The sequence below is a fragment of the Protopterus annectens genome, chromosome 2.part0, assembly GCF_019279795.1.
Source record: "Protopterus annectens isolate FY-2018-M chromosome 2.part0, PAN1.0, whole genome shotgun sequence".
Classification (NCBI taxonomy): Eukaryota; Metazoa; Chordata; order Ceratodontiformes; family Protopteridae; genus Protopterus; species Protopterus annectens.
This window is the reverse complement of record NC_056728.1, coordinates 1,187,957,820-1,187,977,463: the sequence shown is the minus strand read 5'-3', so window position 1 is coordinate 1,187,977,463 and position 19,644 is coordinate 1,187,957,820.

The following is a 19,644-nucleotide window of genomic DNA, read 5'->3' as shown; positions in this document are numbered from 1 at the left end:
TAGCAACATCAGTAGTGTAGATAGGGTGGGGTGAATGTGGCAACATCCCTGAATTTAAAACATGTTAGAGAGAGCAATCTGATTAGCCATCTATCATCCTGATAACTATTAATGCAATAGCATCAGCTTCTAAAAGTCAGTATAGTATATGATGCAAAATCTGAGCACTGTAGCACTGTCTGTGTGGTTTAACTGTAAGAACTGCTTGACACATTGTAACAAGCAGTTTGTTATAGTTTAAATGTAAAATTCCCAATTAAACCTTGTAGCCAGCATATTTGTTTTCCTACTTTTCTTTGTATTTATCATCAATAAATACTTAATGTGTTGTGTACCACTACAGATATGACCTGTCACCATCCAGCTCATTTGATTCGCTGCCCTTTTTTGTGCACTTTGAAACTGAATATCAGTTCTCTATGATAATGCATAAGCAAGTAATATAAACATTTACACATTCCAGAGGGAAACAAATCTACTCTCTGGTACCACCGACTGTGACAGTATGGGTGTCATAACTTTGGACTGAGATGGGTTTCGCTACATAATGTCAAATACAAACTTCCCATTGCTCAAGTGGCAAAAGCTGAAGATCAAAAAGTTATCCCCACCAAATTTGTTTTTTTCAAACAAAAATGTTGTTTTGTTCACAGGAGTCACCATTCAAAGTTTATGTTATTTGGAGCTGTACATGTGATTTGGACATATGGCACTAACTTCATTATCATTATATCAGATATTGTGCTACAATAAAAAAACTATACATTGGACACTTCATACATGTGTGTAGTATTGTGTGCCATTCTTTCTTACATGCAACAGGATGTTCCTTCTTCATTTATGTATCGTTCTTCTTTTTTAACTTAATTAGTGCAAGCTACCAGATTGAGCTGCAGCTCAAATGACTGAAATCTGTATGTATTGTAATGGAGTTTTGGTTAGTAAGAGGCATTTATGAACTCCAATAAAACATTTTTAACAGGTGACTTTGTTAATGGTCTTATGCAATGGGGGGGTAAGGAAGGATAAAAATGAAAAAGGAGGAATAGGAGCCCTAATCAGGCATTGATATTGATCCATGGCTAATACATTATGCAGAAATGTTCCACATGTTAATTTATACAGTTACAAGAATAAAGGTCCATTATCATATAGTACTATTGATGCTAAAGTACTTAGAGAATTTAGTGTTACACAAAGCTTAAGAGGTTGTCAAAGAAATCAGGGTACTTGGTTGTTCCGTTTCTTAATTACATTATGTGAGGTATGAATGAAGTTTGCAGTAAATTGCCTAAAATGTTTAGTAACTAGATCATTTGAGGAGTAATATATTTTTCAGAGTAATCTTTTTCTGGCTTTTCCCAGTTAGGGGTCGCTACAGTGGATCACCTGTCCACTCATGATTGGCAGTGGAGTTTCAGTGTTGAGGTGCCAGCCCAGCACCCAACCTTCCACAGGAGGCACACACTCACTCACACCTAGGGCCACTTTAGAGTGTCTAATCCACCTACAGCATGTCTTTGGGATGTGGTAGAAAACCGGGGCAGTTGGAGGAAACCAGCACGACCACAGGGAGTGCATGCAGACTGCACAGAGAGCACCCCAGCCAAGGATCGAACCAGACAACCTCTTCCTGTGAGGTGGCAATGCTAACCACTGCACCACCATGGCTGCCCTATATTTTCAGAGTAATAAAATGATCTAATACTGTATAATCTTTTTTATCTACAAGCAGAAAACTGTGTATTTATTTATTCATTTGTTAACATTTGTTAACTATATAATGAACAGGCCCAAGGACAAGTTTCAGTAATAAACTATGCATAAAATTGTAGAAAAACACATCAAAATAGCAATAACCTATTCTAGCAATATGGCAGAACATCACTATGATATCATATAAGTATAGATTTTCATAACTTTCCAATTACCGCCCCATAGCCATCCTTTCTCCACTTTACAAGATACTTGAGAAATGCATCCATTCTCAAGTCATAGACTACCTCTTAGCTAATAACATCCTCTCCAGCACCCAGCATGGGTTCAGGCCATACCACAGCACTACTACCACCTTGCTCTCTTTCACTAATGCTATCCTTCATCATAAAAATAATGGCCTGTCATCCTCTGCTATATTTCTAGATCTATCCAAGGCTTTTGACATGGTCTCACACAAACTACTAATCTCTGTTCTCACTAACCTATCCTTTTCCCAATCAGCTACTGCCTGGTTTCACAGCTAACTAGCCCCCAACAATCAGTTGTCTGGTATAATGACCTATCTCCTCGACTTCCTGTCCACACTCTGTGTTCCCCAAGGCTCCATCCTTGGTCCCCTACTATTCTCACTCTTCACCAATGATCTGTTCACAGCCACCAAGCATGCTACTCTTATACAGTACGCAGATGACTCCACCCTCATCTGCTCAACCCCAACTATACCTGAACTTCACAAGATCACACAGGAAGCCTTTTCATCTGTAGAAGGCTGGCTATCTAATGCCCAGTTATTACTCAACCCGAGGAAGACTTAACTCCTTATCTTCTAACCCACTAAATCTAACCCAATTATCCCCCACTTTAATATTCTAGCCAAAGACAATATCATCATCTCCACAACAGAACACACCAGACTACTTGGTGTTGAGACTGATGACAATCTCAGATTTAACACTCACATTTCTCTTGCCATAAGAAAGGTTCACAAAAAACTAGGTGCATTGTACAGAAACAAACAATTCCTCACCAAGACAGACAGAATTTCTGCTGCTAATTCCCACCTAATCTCCACTTTACTCTATGCCTCTTCTATACTTACCTACCTTAGACAAACAGACCTAAACAAGTTCAAGGCTTGCTACAATAAAATTGCTAAGTTTGCCACTGGTGCATCATATCGCAGTCACCACTGTATCTCACTTAGAGAACTTGACTGGCTTGAACTCTCTCAATGACTTCACCTGAATCAACTCTCTCTCACCCACAAGTTAGTAAACCATCCCCTTAAAGTCCCATCCCTTCAAAACCTTCTCCAGCCCTACTGCTCCACTAGACCTCTACGCTCCAGCAGCAAAAATCTACTTCTAGTGACCAAACCCAAGAGCTCAGCAGCAGAAGCACTATTCTCCTGTATCATGTCCAGATTATGAAACAATCTCCCCCCTCTATAACCACACTACCTTCTTGAAATCACTTCAAGACTGCACTAAAAACTCACTTAAAAAGTCTCTGGTTATGCCATGCACCAGTCCTGACTAGCAACCCTCCTTTTACCTCCCCTTCCTCTCCCATTCCCTAGCTACCATGCCTCACACCGTCTGATCATAGCATTCCTTCCTCTGCAGACTCAGGCTCACCCTTTACCCTCCCCTTCCCTCCTCACTCAATCTCTCAGACCTGTTATAACATGCTTAACTACCTCACTTCATCTCAACTCCAAATACATATCCAACTGACTTACACCTAGCTTCCTCTCACTACCATGTTTACTACTCACTCTGTCTCTTCTATCTTCCCTTCTATCCCATTAGCCCTTCTAGCTTATTTCACCTTCATGTGCAGCTTCTGCTTTATATCTGCTTGAGTTTAGTGCAATATTTGTATACAAAATTTAGGTATATAAGTTTAGAACAGTACCTGTTTGAGCTTAATACTATCTGTTTATACAGCCTACCTTTATTCCTAGCTATTAGCTAGATATTGTATATCTATTCATTACTACGTTTCATATTGTATGTATTGCTAATGTTTGCTGCAGTATGTATTATTTGCTATTGTATGTATATTCAATTGTTCTTTATGTACTCTGCTGCTCATTTATTGTTCTGTGGAGATTTTCTCCTCGGGCCTCCACTGAAAAAGGACCTGTGTCCAGTTTGAATTTCCCAGAAAACAAATGTAAATAAATAAAATAGATATCAAAGGAGGGGCTATTTATAGTTATCATGACATAAGCGTGGAATATAATAATATAATAATGCAAGAATAGCAGATAAGCATACACACACACACACACACACACACACACACATATATATATATATATATATATATATATATATATATATATATATATATATATATATATAATATGCATGTATATAATAAATAGGCAGATTTGCTGAGGAGTAGATAAGACAGACAAGTTCCCAGTCTCACAAAATAATAATAACATTGATAAAACCTTTAGGTATAATAAAACTAAAATTGTGTACATCTTAAAAAGAAGGTAGCATCAGTCTGTATCTCTAAAGCAATTGCATTTATTTTATTTTACAGATTATGAAGAATGTTTTGATGTATTACTTATTCAGTTATGAAGCAGCCATTATTCAAAACCCTTCAGTTTTATCAAAAAAGAAGACAATCTCCAAATGCTTGGCTGAAATTGTTTTATAGATGAGCTGGAAAGATGGTTGTTAAAGCTGCTATGTTTGCTGTGTACAATATAATGAGAAAAGGATGAGTCAGTAAAACAATTTGGCTTGGATACAGAAAGATAACTGCCATTAGTAAGCCCTTCTTACCACTGATGGTAGCCATTTCTGATTCTTAGACAGCACTAACACAATGCTTACCTCAAAGTTGTGCAACAGTATGGTAGGCTGCATCTCTGGCCTGCCACAAATGCTAATGACATACTCTGGAGGAAGAATGTATAATAATTAGTCAGGTATTCTTTTCCTGAAAACCCCTGTGGTAAGTGCTTTATGCTGCCCATTGATTCATAGATCTACTCGGATGCATAAATCATTGCCACCAGCTGAGTAAGTTAAGTTGGCAAAATGTTGACTGTCATATATTACTCTCAATTAAAGAAATAGCACTAGCCAGAAATACAAATCTTGGTTCTTAGAAAGAGCATTATAAGTAAGCACTAGAAAGTTTAGCAGATAGCAAGTGTTGAGAAGATGTGTGTGTATCTGGATGCTTGTGTGAGTCTATGTAGGCATGACTGTTGTAAGGTTTTAGAGTGTGTTTGTGTGTGTGTGTGTGTGTGTGTGTGTGTGTGTGTGTGTGTGTGTGTGTGCATGTGCGAGTGTCTTCACACATGCCTGTGTGTGTGTTAGTATGCATGTGCATACATTTGCGTATATTTGTGTGTCTGCCTGTGTGTGTGTGTGTGTGTGTGTGTGTGTGTGTGTGTGTGTGTGTGTGTGTGTGTGTGTGTGTGTGTGTGTGCATGTGTGTGTGTGACTATCTATCGGGGTGTGGTTCCTATACCAAAACTCCTTTTTAGATATTACTCAAATCTACTTAAAGGGTTAATAAAGAAAATCATGCTGCATCGCAATACATTTTCTGAACACTAATTAAGAATTAAACTATAACAACTGCCATTATCAATTGATGGTGATCATTTATGGCTTTCGAGGGACAAGAAAAAATAAAAAGTAACATCTGGGATGTTCTGTTTATTCAAGAAAAGTTAAACTGTATGGGTGTGTGTGTGTGTGTGTGTGTGTGTGTGTGTGTGTGTGTGTGTGTGTGTGTGTGTGTGTGTATGTATGCGTCTGTCAATGCACACAGGTATTTGGGTGTCTGTATGAATATGGAGGACTGAATGAATGTGGTGCTTGTGTTAACATGAAGCAAGTAGTGGTGATTATTGCAAAGACAGCAAAAAAAGGACCTGTTATTTCAGTAATTTAGAGTCATGCAGATTAGCAGATAACACAATTTATCCTCATTGCAACTAATACGTCTCTGAATTGCTGGTTTCTGCACTTTTTGCACAGTCTTACCACTTGCAGCAGAACCTGTTTTGTAATATTAGTCTATCCCCGGGATTCATGAACCTTGCGCCAGGCGCACGCATAGCGTAGGCGTTACAATGCCAAATATGGCCGCAGAGCGATTCAGGTACGATCCAATTCCACGTGCACTACCGGCGTGCGCCGGATCTGCACCGCCCCCGGCGTAGGTATGCTAAACACCCCATGTGCGGTGTTGCACCATGCAAATGAAGGCATATAGCGATCCACGGCGGCGAGGCGTAGCATAAGGCCACGGCAATGTAAACCAAAAAAAATGGTTTACATTTTCCCAAACATAACATAGGAGTAACGGAAGACTGTCAGCCTCAGGTATCACACTGTTACCATATGCCAATGGCGAAATACACAGAGAATGTCAAAAGAAAACATGCACAACATGTAAATAATAACATAAATGGTATGTCCACAGAAACTCACAGCAGAACCCCAGGACATGTTTGCGGAAGGTGCAAAACAATGAAATAATATGACAATGTTATAAAACAGCAACGTAATACACATCAGCTTCACAGCCATAATACACCATGGTATGCATGGGAAGCCACAACCACGGTGCAAGGGTTGCCAAGGACTCGCGGCAGTGTTCGGCGTGGTAACTATGAATTAGTAGTCAATGCCATGCAAATGAGGCAGATAATACTGAATCGCAAAACCCCCGCCGGCGTAAGGCTGTACCAAATGGCGTAGCGGTAATACACCGAGGAGTGGCTCAGAGGGAATACATGTCACCTGCAGAGGGGTGTGCCACTGTAGGAGGAAGCACATTGGAGCTCAGCAAACCTGGGCTGTACATTGCACATCACAGCTGCAGGACCGGCGTGTGGGGAAATAGTTGAGCTGAGCGCACACAATGTGCGCAGAGGTGCATGTGCACGAGGATGACTACATTCCCTTAACCCAGTCATGTGACGCTCGCCCCACAAACAACATCGGAAACAGGAAGGTGATGTTGAGAATATGAGGAAATGCGGAAGAAGTGTAATTGGAGTAATAATGAGCAATCAACACTAATCAACCCACGAAGGCCAATCGGCGGCAGCTGACAACTCTGCATGCAGAAACCTGCAAAACGGGATAGGGGAGGCATATGAATGCAAAGAAAGTAGGGGAGGTAGCAGATTGCAAAGAGTGAAGACCTGACACAGCAGAGCCAAGCAGACAGGCAGCACAACGGCGGCGGCACACAAAACGCACATGCCATGTCCCAGAAACTACACATGACAGGGCTCTGCAGGATGCATGCCAGGAAATAGTAGGTGCAACGTGCAGAAATAGTAAGGGAAGGTCGAAAGGTAATCCATTGCAGGCAAGAGTAATGCAACACCAAAGGCAACAGTGTTGCAGTGCCAATGGTAAAACACGGAAGATAATCCCCAGATACGGCCGTACAGACACACCCTATGACATCACCGGGTGCACAGCACAATAGTATAAAGTGTGAATGCACACAACACACAGCTGTGTATTCCCAAATGCAGTACCATAGGTGTAAACACACGGGGAACTTTTAAAATGTACATGTTGGGTGCTGCCGTGGCCGTGATCCATCAGCATGTGTTAGAGACAGACGGTGTTGTGGAGGAGGGTGCAAACAACTACCGTAGGCCTCAGAGGAGAAGGAGAGTGTCCAGACCAAGGGTAACCTACCAGGGGCTACAAGACCTGGAGATAGTAGAGAGTTACAGGGTGGATAGGGACACGTTACAGCAAATAGTGGAGCTGTGCCGGCCACGCCTGAGAACAAGAAACAATAGAGGGGAGCCCATCCCAGTGGACACAAAGGTATGTGTAAGCTTGCGAATACTGGCCACAGGTACCTTTCAAAGGCCAACTGGGGATATAATGGGCATCTCACAGGCATCAGCATCCAGGGTACTACACCAGTTTCTGGATGCCATGTTACCACATGCCAATGAGCATATATACTTCCCCAGATCTCAGGAGGATTTGGCTAGCAATATGCGCCACTTCCACCGTGTGGCACAATACCCGGAGGTACTGGGTGCGATAGACTGTACTCACATACAAATCAAGTCATCACCTGGGGAGCAGGGTAGACGCTACATAAACCGCAAGGGATTCCCCTCCATCAATTGCCAGGTCATGTGCAATGCGCAGGGCATTATTATGGATGTGTGTGCTGGCAGCCCTGGAAGCTACCACGACTCCCATATCTGGCATGCCTCACAGCTGTACCAGGTATTCACCAGGGGGGACATCCCACAAGGCCACCTTGTGGGGGATGCTGGCTATGCACTGGAGCCGTGGATGATGACTCCCATCAGAAATGCACACACACACATGCAAGAACGCCATAATGAGGCACACGCACAATCCAGAATAATCATAGAGCATGTGTTTGGGATGCTGAAATCATGGTTCCGGTGCTTGGATACATCCAGTGGAGCCCTGCAATACTCTCCAGGCACATGTGCCCACATATTCATAGTATGTGTCATGCTACATAATAAAAGCAGCTGCTGCAGGGACATAACGGTGAAGGGCCACAAAGCCCACCACAACTGCCAAGGCCAGTCCAGGCACAGAGGGTTCAGGACCATGAACACACTGTGCCAGCCCCAGTAGGCAGATGGAGGCATACCCAATATGCCTATGCCCTGGCAAAGAGAGAACGTATAGCACATACTCTGACAGCGTAGGCCCCATGGACTGACACCTCCGTACCTGCACACACAGTGAAATGGACGGCACACAAACATGACCACCCGTAAAGTGTACCGTATGGGTGGCCCCATGTGTGCCTCCAACATAGGCAGCCCCCAAACACTGTACACCCAACAGCCAGTAGAGCATGGAACGCCAACAACTGAACAGTACGTGGGTCCTACAGCAGACGGCGTTGCTGTATGCTGCCACGTTCTCCGCAAGGTGTATACATATAAACATATATATATGTGTATATACATATATGTAGATAGATATAATTACATATGTAGAAATATATGTACACATATACATATAAGTACTACAGTTAAGACAGGGAATCAGAGGGATGTAAGGTGACTGAGATGTAACACGCGATATCTGTACATAGTATACATAGTGAAACGACAACCTGAGCATCCGGGAGATTTAACAGAAGAGGATACCGCCAACCATGGAACGGGCAACATACCGAAATGCATAACCGCGAGTCGGAAAGATCGCCAGACCACAGTACTGTAACAGTACATGCGCAGGTAATAGTATGATGATATGAGGGGAGAGGTAGACACCGCCGCCGGTGTCGCGGCCCACGCAGGTATTGTGTGCGACCGTCCCCGTGACTGCCGTAGTATGTGTATGTGTGCGGTGAGGGTGCCGTGTGTGTTGCTGTGCGAGTGTAATGTGTGTGTCTCCGTAATATGTGTATGTTGGTGCCATGTTAGAGGCAGAGTGGAATAATATGTGTAGGCATACGGTACACTAGCCACAGGCATATGTACACTGGTAGTCCCAAAGTAGTACTGAGAGCCCCACCTTGGCTAGACGTGTGGCGACGTAGAACGATAGAAAGTGACAATGTCCCAGATTGTAGCACAGGAATATACCCCACAGGAAATGGAAAGGATGTATGTACTACTCATGCCCGTATGTATGACACCGATATGCTAATTGCAAAACGATACGTCGGCAAAGTCACACAGCAATAGGTATGTACCGCGGAAATACGTATGTGCTACCCCAGTACTGACCGTGGCCACGTATCGGCCCGTAAACACCGCTGTGTGTTCTACAAGTGTCAAACAAGCAATCCCCACCTGAATAGGTGGCAACCACTGGCAAACAGGCCATCCCAAAAACAGGACCACAATGACTGTAAATGTCTGGGACAGAATGACAAGGGGTAGTCATCACGTACAAACAACCGCTGATATACCACAGATGTGATGGAGGAATACATGCATGAAGCACACACGCAGGTGATACCAACACCACATGACAACAACACAACCTACACTCCCATACCAACAGACAATTAACGGTCAACTCTCTAGGCAGGGATGGAGCACACAGACAACCATACTGCGTATGTAGAGATGCAAGGCCCACAACCCGTATCCGTCACCTACAACCTCCGATATCCCCCACCGTACATATTAAAGGGATACAAACCGTAATAGCAGCACAAACATACAGGCAGTCAATGACATCTGCATAACCGCAACATCTCACGTGGGAAACACAATCAAAGGCGGATGCATACTTGCATGCATTGTTTAAAGGAATACAACAGCCATGTTACACATCCAATGCAAACGCCATCAACAGACGTCGTCAGGACAGGGACACCCACATGTCGAACCAAATACTATACCCAACACACACAATCCACGGCTAACACCACTGTGAAATGTACCTGTCGCCACACATAGCGGCTTCAGTTACACATAACATAACACAATACAGACCATCTCCACGAAGGTAGGGCAAATAGCCAACGCCCAGGTGAGGAATCCAGCCATACCCCAGTTACGACGCGTAATGTCCAAATGGAGTAGATGCACAGGTGATATGCACACAATTACTCACTGAGGAACAGCAATTGGTGGGATGAACCCACATGTTGCAGGTATCGACGGATATAAGGATGACTCCCAGGATATTCAAACCATATGCTCATACCGAACCAGCAGTGTACAACCGAAAGAGAAATAAAAAGGAAAACCGATACACGAAACACGGAACGAAACACCGACAAGGTATGAAGAACACACGATATGTACAGGTGTAACGATGATGTGTATGATGAAGTTGTACTGTATGGGAATGGTGTTTGTAAGTAATGACACTTGTCCATAATGCAGAGAGTGGTGAAAGGTGGTTATGTAGTGTTATCCTGCTGAGCATACCAACGACTGTGGACACCGTGTGCACAGCAGTGGGACATCATGTACACAGCTGAGACACCACAAGGGCTGCCACAGGGGGGCATTAGAGAGAACAATGCCAGACCACGCCGATGCTGGCAGTGGATGTCCAACAAGGAAGTGCCATAGCAGGGGATAGGACATGTATGTATACTGTCACAGCACACATGTGTATGGGCATATACCGTCGATGTCATACGTAATGTGCGGCCGACGTGCACGTATGCCTTGCAGTAGGGGATACTATGTCAACTATGTGTAATGTAAAGCTGTCAAGGTGGATATGACAGACATTATATACAGTATCACAGGCATATCATGCATAACGGAGGTATCGCCTATTGGTATGTACAATAACAGGATACATATGGCCTGTAGGTATGGGACAGAGTAGTAGCATCATAGCCATCCGAAATGGAAGGGACACCAAGTAACCATGCCCAAAGGATCTGTAGCAGGTGCACCGTGGGCAACAATGAAGTCTGGCAGGTCCATGTGTAAACACATGTGCAGTGTACACAGTAGTGTCACCTCCCCATGGTAGTGTCCTGTGAACAGCAGAGGCGGGTGTCAACTGCATGTCTACACAGTACCGCTGCTGTGGTGGTACCATGACTACGTGTCACCCAAACAGCAAGGTAGGTATCACATGAACAGTGCCACTGTGTGTCCCTGTGGGATGTGCACAGGACCTATGTTCCACAGCATGGTGTGTGTTGTGTCTGTGGAAGTAACACAGAAGCCCAGCCCATGCAGTGTGGCATGTGTGCACATATCCATGAGCAGTCCGTTCACACTGCCCACCGCAATTGTCATGTATGAGGAGTATATGCATCAGTAATGCGGAGGACATGGTCCATGTCAGAGCAGAAGACACCCCTGCGTATGTGGTATGCAGATGTGTACAGATGTGTTTTCCGTCTGTCAGCCGCATATGTAAACCGTCCGAGCCTGGTACACATCGTGGCATGACAATGCTGTGCCATGTAAAGTTGTAGCCGTTGTGGAAGGTACACCATAAATGTGGTATTGTACCCTTGACCGTGTGTAGATGTGTGTATGCCACAGGTACAATGGCTACCTATGTACCAGCATCACACACAGTACAGATAGGTGTGGCCCTGCAGAAGTGTATCCATGCCACAGTGGAATACGGTAACCACAGGACCATGTGGGGCATATGTGTGTACAGCAACCATGTACAATGTGATATGTATGTACGGGGCCAGTATCCATGTGATAGTCAGTGGGTGAATGTTGCTATGCAAAGGTGATGTGCATGCACCATGTGTCATGCATCCTGATGCCATGACACCCACATGATGTATCCACCACACTGACACCCATATGGTCGGTATCGGTATGTGCTGTTGGAGCAATAATGGCGCCAGGTATGTAGGCGTGGGATATCTAGGTATGGACAGTACTCTGTGACAGTATGTTGTGTATGTAAGCAAATAGTGAACATGAGGGGCCCCATGACTGAGGACTGTGTGATGCCATATCTACCTGACATGTAGTAGGCACTATGATATGCTTGCACCACTGTGTGTCCTGTCCATGAGTCATATAGCCTAACATCCTGAGACACAGGGTATGATGTGCAGGTGGATGTGTACGTTGCCAATACCAGAACGTGGAATGGTACTGAAGGGCAATGTGAGGACAACGTCTGATGTGTTGGCCTCTGTACCACCCCAACCGCCCATGCAACGGTACGACAGGTGGCCAGTATGTGTATGTGGCCTGCTGTGGCACACACAAGCCCAACAAGGGTGCCAGGAAAGGCATGGAGGCCATCAATGTGTGCGGGAAGCACGTTCGTGAGGATGTGCCCCAGTGCCATTCAGAACGGTCCCGTCATGGGTGTATGACTGCAGTCCCACACGTGCAACACAGTGCCACCCATGGGTAGTGCGAGAGATGCGGCTGCACGGTGGTCAAGGTACACAATGTCCGACAACAGGCTAGCAGTGAATATAGTGGGCTGGTGCGGAGACACATACCAAACAGGTTGGTGGGACATAACAGCTAGGGGCATCGGAAGTTGACATCGGGCCAGTGTCCCAGGACATAACATGTGCATGTCAGTACCATGTATGTGTCCACAGGGACACTACGATGTCCATGTATGGATTGCGACCCTGTAGTGAGTGAGAGTGTGTATTGTTGGTAAGTACACCATTGCCTGGCACGTTGCCAACATTATCTCGGTCTGCAATGCCTGGGTGACTATTGTATGTGACATCGAATGTGGATGTAGCCAAACAATACAGACATACCACCACACTGCCTGAGGCCCCACACTGCAATGTGCGGCAGTCATGTTTAGGTAGCTAGCCTTGGAGGATGTGATGGACCTCAAGGACCCACCATGGCTGACAAGTGATGCACCCCACACATGTGAATATACACCACCGTGCAACAGCCTGCACATGTGCTCGTACATCAGATGTGCATGGAACATGACCACCACCGTGGCATCTGTGAAAAGGTCAGTACCGCCATGTCTCTGTGTGGAATAGCATGGTCTCTACCATTGTGTACATGCTACAGAAGCGCACTGTGGTATGTGTCAGCATATGTATGTACACTGTCCATCTGCCGGGGTGTCATGCCATTAACAACTGCTGTTAGCAGACGTCAGTAGTACTGGCTGTAGTACACATGTTCCATGTATGCTGCGATGGGTGTGTTTCCAGGGTGTGGCTAGCAGGGCCGTGAAGCATATGTGTTCATCCACCAAAGGGGGGATAACCCCAGGTGCAACACACCACACATGGAGGTATTGTGCATGCTGAGGGTAGTGTAGGTATGGTATGTGTTGTGTAATGTGTCAGCCAGCTGGGCGGAGTGCATGCCTCAAGCATGTGTAGGTACATGGGTGTCTATTCTAGGGAAGTGTGGGTTGCTGTCAGCACATGGCAGTATCAGCTGACTGAGGCCCAATGTACAGTATAACAACACAGACAGCATGTAACCTGCGGTGTACAATGTCAACTCTGTTGCGTGTTACAATGTGTCTAGCGGTCACAAACACGGGTATCCGCACATTGAGCACCTATGATCCATTGTGTTCGGCAACTATCCAGGATGTGTGCAAAACACTGTGTGATGTGGGATCCCTTCACCTGTGGGTGTTGCAGTCCAGGTATGTGCCTGGGAGGTACGATCCGTGTACAATCTGTACTCGCAGGCATGCTGCGCAGAGCATGGAGGCAGGTCCCAGTCACTGCAGAGAAATGTGAGTGGTGCAATAGTGTGTGTGCCTTGCTTGTGTGCAGCACAGTGGAAGATGCAAGCATTGTCCCACATGACCCCGTGCCGTGCCTGCCTGTTACAGCCCTGCCGGAGACAGTTATGTGACACCGCCACAGAGGCAGTATAGCATGTGAAGATGTACATGTGTGCTCCACACCCCAGGCAGATGGCTGCAGGTCATGTGTGCCACAGCAGTGTGGTCGACCAGGACTGTCATAGCGGTCAGATACCACATGCCTGTATAATTACAGTATGAGCATAGGCAACAGTTGCAGTGACACAGTAGGTCAATGTACAGTGTCCCTGTGTTCAGACCACTGCCTACTGTACACTTGGCTAGACACACACTCAGAGGGTGATGACACCGGTGAGCCATCACATGTCCCAGTACACGTAGCCTGTGTAATGCCATCACAGGGTGGTCACAATAACACATTGTATGAGAGATATATTGTACCAGGTGATGTGTCATGTGTGCATATGTTGAGTTGCACAGCTGTTCACACGTCTGCAACATAGTGCATGATGCCTAGTGTAACATGATGTGTGGAACTGCACTGTGATCCACAACAGGGTCATCCAAGACAGGTGTGTTGTGAATGGTGTAACCCATGGTTCCGTGGGATATACACTGGTGCTGTTGGCTGCCATGCTGGGGGCCACCAGTGGTGCCTACAGTGGTCATACAGACATACTGCACACATTGTTCTGGCAGGAATGTCCATTGTTGTAGATGATGTGTTACTACGTGCAGGTAGGTGTGTGTTGTGAATGTTACCCATCCAGATGTGACCATCAGGTGCAGTTATGGTTGTCGACAGCATCACACCCATCCACAGCTGTCAGCACCCTGTCCCCAGAATGGGTATCAGCTGCCCTCGTACTGTGTGACTAATGTGCAGATGGCGGAACACCTACTACTGGCTGGCTAACAGTGTCATCTAGGAAGGCTATGTGATGGCTGGAATACCGTTCTAATGTATAATGATGGTATCCCAATGAATTACATGGAATCACATATAGTAAGCCATGGCTGGCATGTAAACCATGTACAACATTGACTGTGTGACAGACACAAAAAATGTGGAGCCATGTTGAACATGCACCCGTGAGAACACCAAATGAGGTATGTTGCACGTATTGATGTACAACTGTCAGCTATGGGCACAGCATGGATGCAGACGCACATCCCCCACAGGCAGTACCACTCCATGTTGGTAGGGGGCATTGCAGTACATGTGACAGTTGCTGTACCGCCACATGTACTGCATATCCGTCATATAGGGGTAGCAGTGGTACGTGACTGTCGGACATGCCTGTACATATGACCATGTCCCACAGGATATGTGTTACGTGTGTACAACACCTGTCGTACCGTCATCAAGCTGTGAAGTGTATGGCTGCCAGTGTACCTGTGTGACATGTTGTGCAATGGGTGCAAAGGTACACAGTAGCGCCTTGCATGCCCACATGTCCCACACAGGTGCATAGCCTGAACATACAATGCAAATAGGGTGCTGGATAATAGCAACCCACAAGAGGTGATGGGTATGGGTGGCAACCCACTACCACCTGTCCGGATAAGGTGTGCATGTCCATGACACATTAGCACCTGAGATGTTAGCAGTACAGCTGTACAGGGCGGCATGCATATTTGATCACTAATACCCTTGTGTGTTCCACCACTGGCCTGTTGACAGACAGACACCAACACAATGTGCAGCACTGACATGTGCACAGCACATCACCGCTGGCTACAGTAGAACAGGGTTACTGTGTAGACATGTGCACAGAACATCTGCGCCAGCCACAGTCAAACACGGTATGTGTTGAACATTGTAGCCCATGCCACAGACAGATGTTCATGCATCTGTGTATGCACGGCTGGGAATGTCCCTGGCCTAGCAGTATAGCTGTGTCAGTGTTGCAACAACATACTGAATGGGCTGGGTGTGTGAGGTGCGCCATACGTGTATGGTCCGATGGATGATACCAACAGTGCCCTCGCTATGTGAACATCCCTGTCCCCATAAATGGATACCTATGCTGTGCCCAACACCACAGTCCCTGTGGGAGGGATGGTGCTGTGTGGTGCACCCGACATGGCGGTGGCAGCAGGCACTGGATATAGACATATGTGGTACCCATGTCAGGCCAGGGTACCATCCATGTGCATGGGATATCATTGTGCGGGCACATACAGCACTGTGTTGAACAATATCACAGCACATAGCACCTGTCAGGGGTAATGTGTATGCATGGATGTGCGATACCAGCATGCACCATACACACCCCCACCAAGCAGCATGCTGCCTACCTTGCAGAAGGCCATTGTCCACACCATGATGATAGACATGCGTAATGTCCATATACACATAGCAATGACATATGGAATGGACAGCCACCATCCCAATACCAGTATCCCCCAGGTGGGGCACATCCCTGTGCCATGTATGTGACATACCCTGCCATACCATGCAGCCCTGTCCAGCAAGGCTGCACGTGCCATCACAGTCATACATGGTGCGATGGCCAAATGGCACTTGCACTATCAACTGTCCAGAGCAGTAATGTGGCACTGATGCACCTTGTGGTGTCACAGGTGCTGTGTGTTGGCGTACAACGCGCGCTGCACATGCTATGTATGACCATCCCTGCTAATGTCATATGATTACACAATGTCCCATGTGTATCACATGTGCAATACAGGCGAGCCGTGGCAGGTTGTCCAACATCTGTACAGTGCTGTGTAGATGTACATAGCACAACACATGCATGTACAGGTGTCCACGTGTATGTGTGCAGTGCCACCGCTGACGTCCATAATGGCTGCGTCTGTGATGCCTAGCGACATATACACAGCATCCAGGTGAACAGTAGAACTGTCGCATATCGACACGTGCTGACTGGTATGAACACAGGTGCAGGCAGGTACACATGTCCACAGCAGGTTACCATCTACATGGTGTGTGTACAGTGTGATGAGTTGACACACAGATATGATATGATACCCGCTGCCTAACGGTGTGACAGCAACACGTCAGCTGTGTCAGTGTCATGATGCATCACAGAGATCACTGTGCAGATGTCGTACATGTCATAGCAATGTATGTCCAGCGGTATGCCAGTACATCAGTGTAAATGTGACCTGTCACCATCATTATGTCTTACAGATAATGCCTCGTTCATGGCTGCCAGCCTTCAGCCGCCAGGAGGATGACGTAATCATACCGTTGCTCCATGACAACTATGACCTGCTATTCAGCCATGTTCCACAGCAAGCGCAGCAGCGGGTTGACCTGTGGCAGGATATGCGCAGGAGGGTGAACGACATGGGTGGCAACAACCGCACCTACCAGCAGATACGCCGACACTGCATGGACCTAATACGGCACGCGAAACAGCGTGCCGCCGCAATCGCCAGAGATCAAGGTGGAACAGGTGGTGGGCCACCAACCCAGCCCCCACTCATACACACGGAGGAGCTCCTGGCCAGTCTGGGGACACCAAGGGAACATCATGCAGAAACACTAGCTGCCATCGTGGAGGTGGGTGTCTCCCAACCAATGATCCTGGAACTGCCTGGTAAGCCAGTCTTGCATATGTGTATGATATCTGCCGTAGGTGTGAGTGTCACAGTACACCATGTAATGTACCGACACATACCAGGTATATGGGCACACAAGCCGCATACTACAGTATGCTACGTTGTGTTTGCAGACGTGTGCATACCACATGCTATCACACAGGTACATGATGTGACATGCACAGTGCTTACTGTGGCTACAGTCATGGATAATGTTTATACTGTTGTGTCACCCCTATACAGGTACCTCTGGCATGTTGCACAGCCATGGGTCCATCGCAGGTGAGACTGTTGTTCGTAACAGGCATGTTACAGTGTATAGATATTCGCCATGTGGCCAGGTATAACATGCACACCTGGGTTCTGCTCCAGTCACGGTATACAGGTCGCACCACCAGACACACACATGCCACCCATGTACAGTAGATACAACCATTAGTATACACCGGCATGAAACCACAGTACCTGTCAGTGTCATATGTGCAGTCAGCTATGCATACAATGGTGGAGGTGTTCTACAATGGATGCATATGTAGTATGCATTGGAACACCATTTGTGGTACGCACACAGTACCACATAGTGAGCTGTGATCTGGCCAGCACACAGGTGTTACCAATGTGACATATGCCCCTGCATTGTGTGCACATCGCTAGACATGGCACACGACATGTCCCACGCCCGTGGTGTTCTGTCAGCAATATTGTCACACCATGACATGACCTACGCCTGACATAGCAAACATCCACACTGTTGTCTGCATAGCCCTCTGGATTGTGACACCTCCGACTTGTATGGGTGTATGTCACATGGGCCAACACAGGGATGGGTACACGATGCCCATCACACACAATTGTCCATGACCCAGTCAAACATGGCCATGGGTGATAGCCACAGGCATGTTGCCACACAAGACGTCTGGAGTGGATAGACACCGTTGCACATTGTCCACACATAGTGCGATCATAGCCGTAGTGGACCACCTGTACATTTGATGTGGTACACCAGACAACCAGAATGCCAGACTGCAGCCACCGGAGGTGCCACCAATGTTCACCATATACGTGCTGTGGAACAGCATGACTGTGTTGCAGACATGGCAATGCAATGCGTCCATGTTATGCATCGCACAGAAACATACCTGTGTCCTGTTGCCATGCAGTGGCACAGTGCCTGTACTCCCCACTGTATAGCTATGTGCACGGCTCACACCAACCACACCTGCACAGACATCTTTGTTACACATGCATTCTGTCTGTAGCCTGTACACATAACACTGCACTGTGACACCCAGTATGATGCGGTGCATGTGGTGGGACACCATTGTCACATGTCCACATGTTATCGCACATGTCGGAGTACATGTCAAAGTGACGCCAGCCATGTGTACTGTTAACCTGCCTGTGGCCACATGGTGTATCACGGTGATGCATGCAAACTACCATGAATGTGTGTACTGCATGCCTACTGATATGACACCTGCTTGATGTAGTGTGCACCCCAGGGCAGTATGCATACTACCAGTATTAATGTCTGGCCTGCATTCTCTGAGCTGTGGTGTGGGAATGCTGCATGCCATCTGCAATATCACATGCATGATGTGTCTGCGTGTGTGTGTGTCTGCGTGTGTGTGTCTGCATGTGTGTGTGTCTGCGTGTGTGTCTTCGCGCATGCGTGTGTGTGTGTGTGTGTGTGTGTGTGTCCGCATGACGCGCAGTGTGTCTGTGTGTGTGCGGTTCGCGGCGTGTGCGTCTGCGGCGTGTGTGTGTGTGTGCCGCGCAGTGTGTCTGCATGTGTGTAATGTATCTTACAGTATGTCTTTGTATTCACAGGTGGTGTAGGTGCCCCTCCTGCGTCCATCTGATGCTAGTGTCCCCACAGATACTAGCGGTGATGACCATATGCATGAGGTACAGGCAGGGTTGTCAGGGGCAGAAGCTGTGCCATTGGTTACCATCCCACCTATGTCCCCTCATCCCCGACATGGTTCTGATGCCGACACATACCACATCACCGTTGCCCATAGAGGAAGGACAGTCAGCGCCTGTTGGCATTGAGCAGGAATGTGTGGTGGCTACAGAAGGTGTTTCTTTCCACACATCTCCTTGGGGTCTCAGCTCAGCTGTACAGGTGGACGGTAAAGCAGTCAGA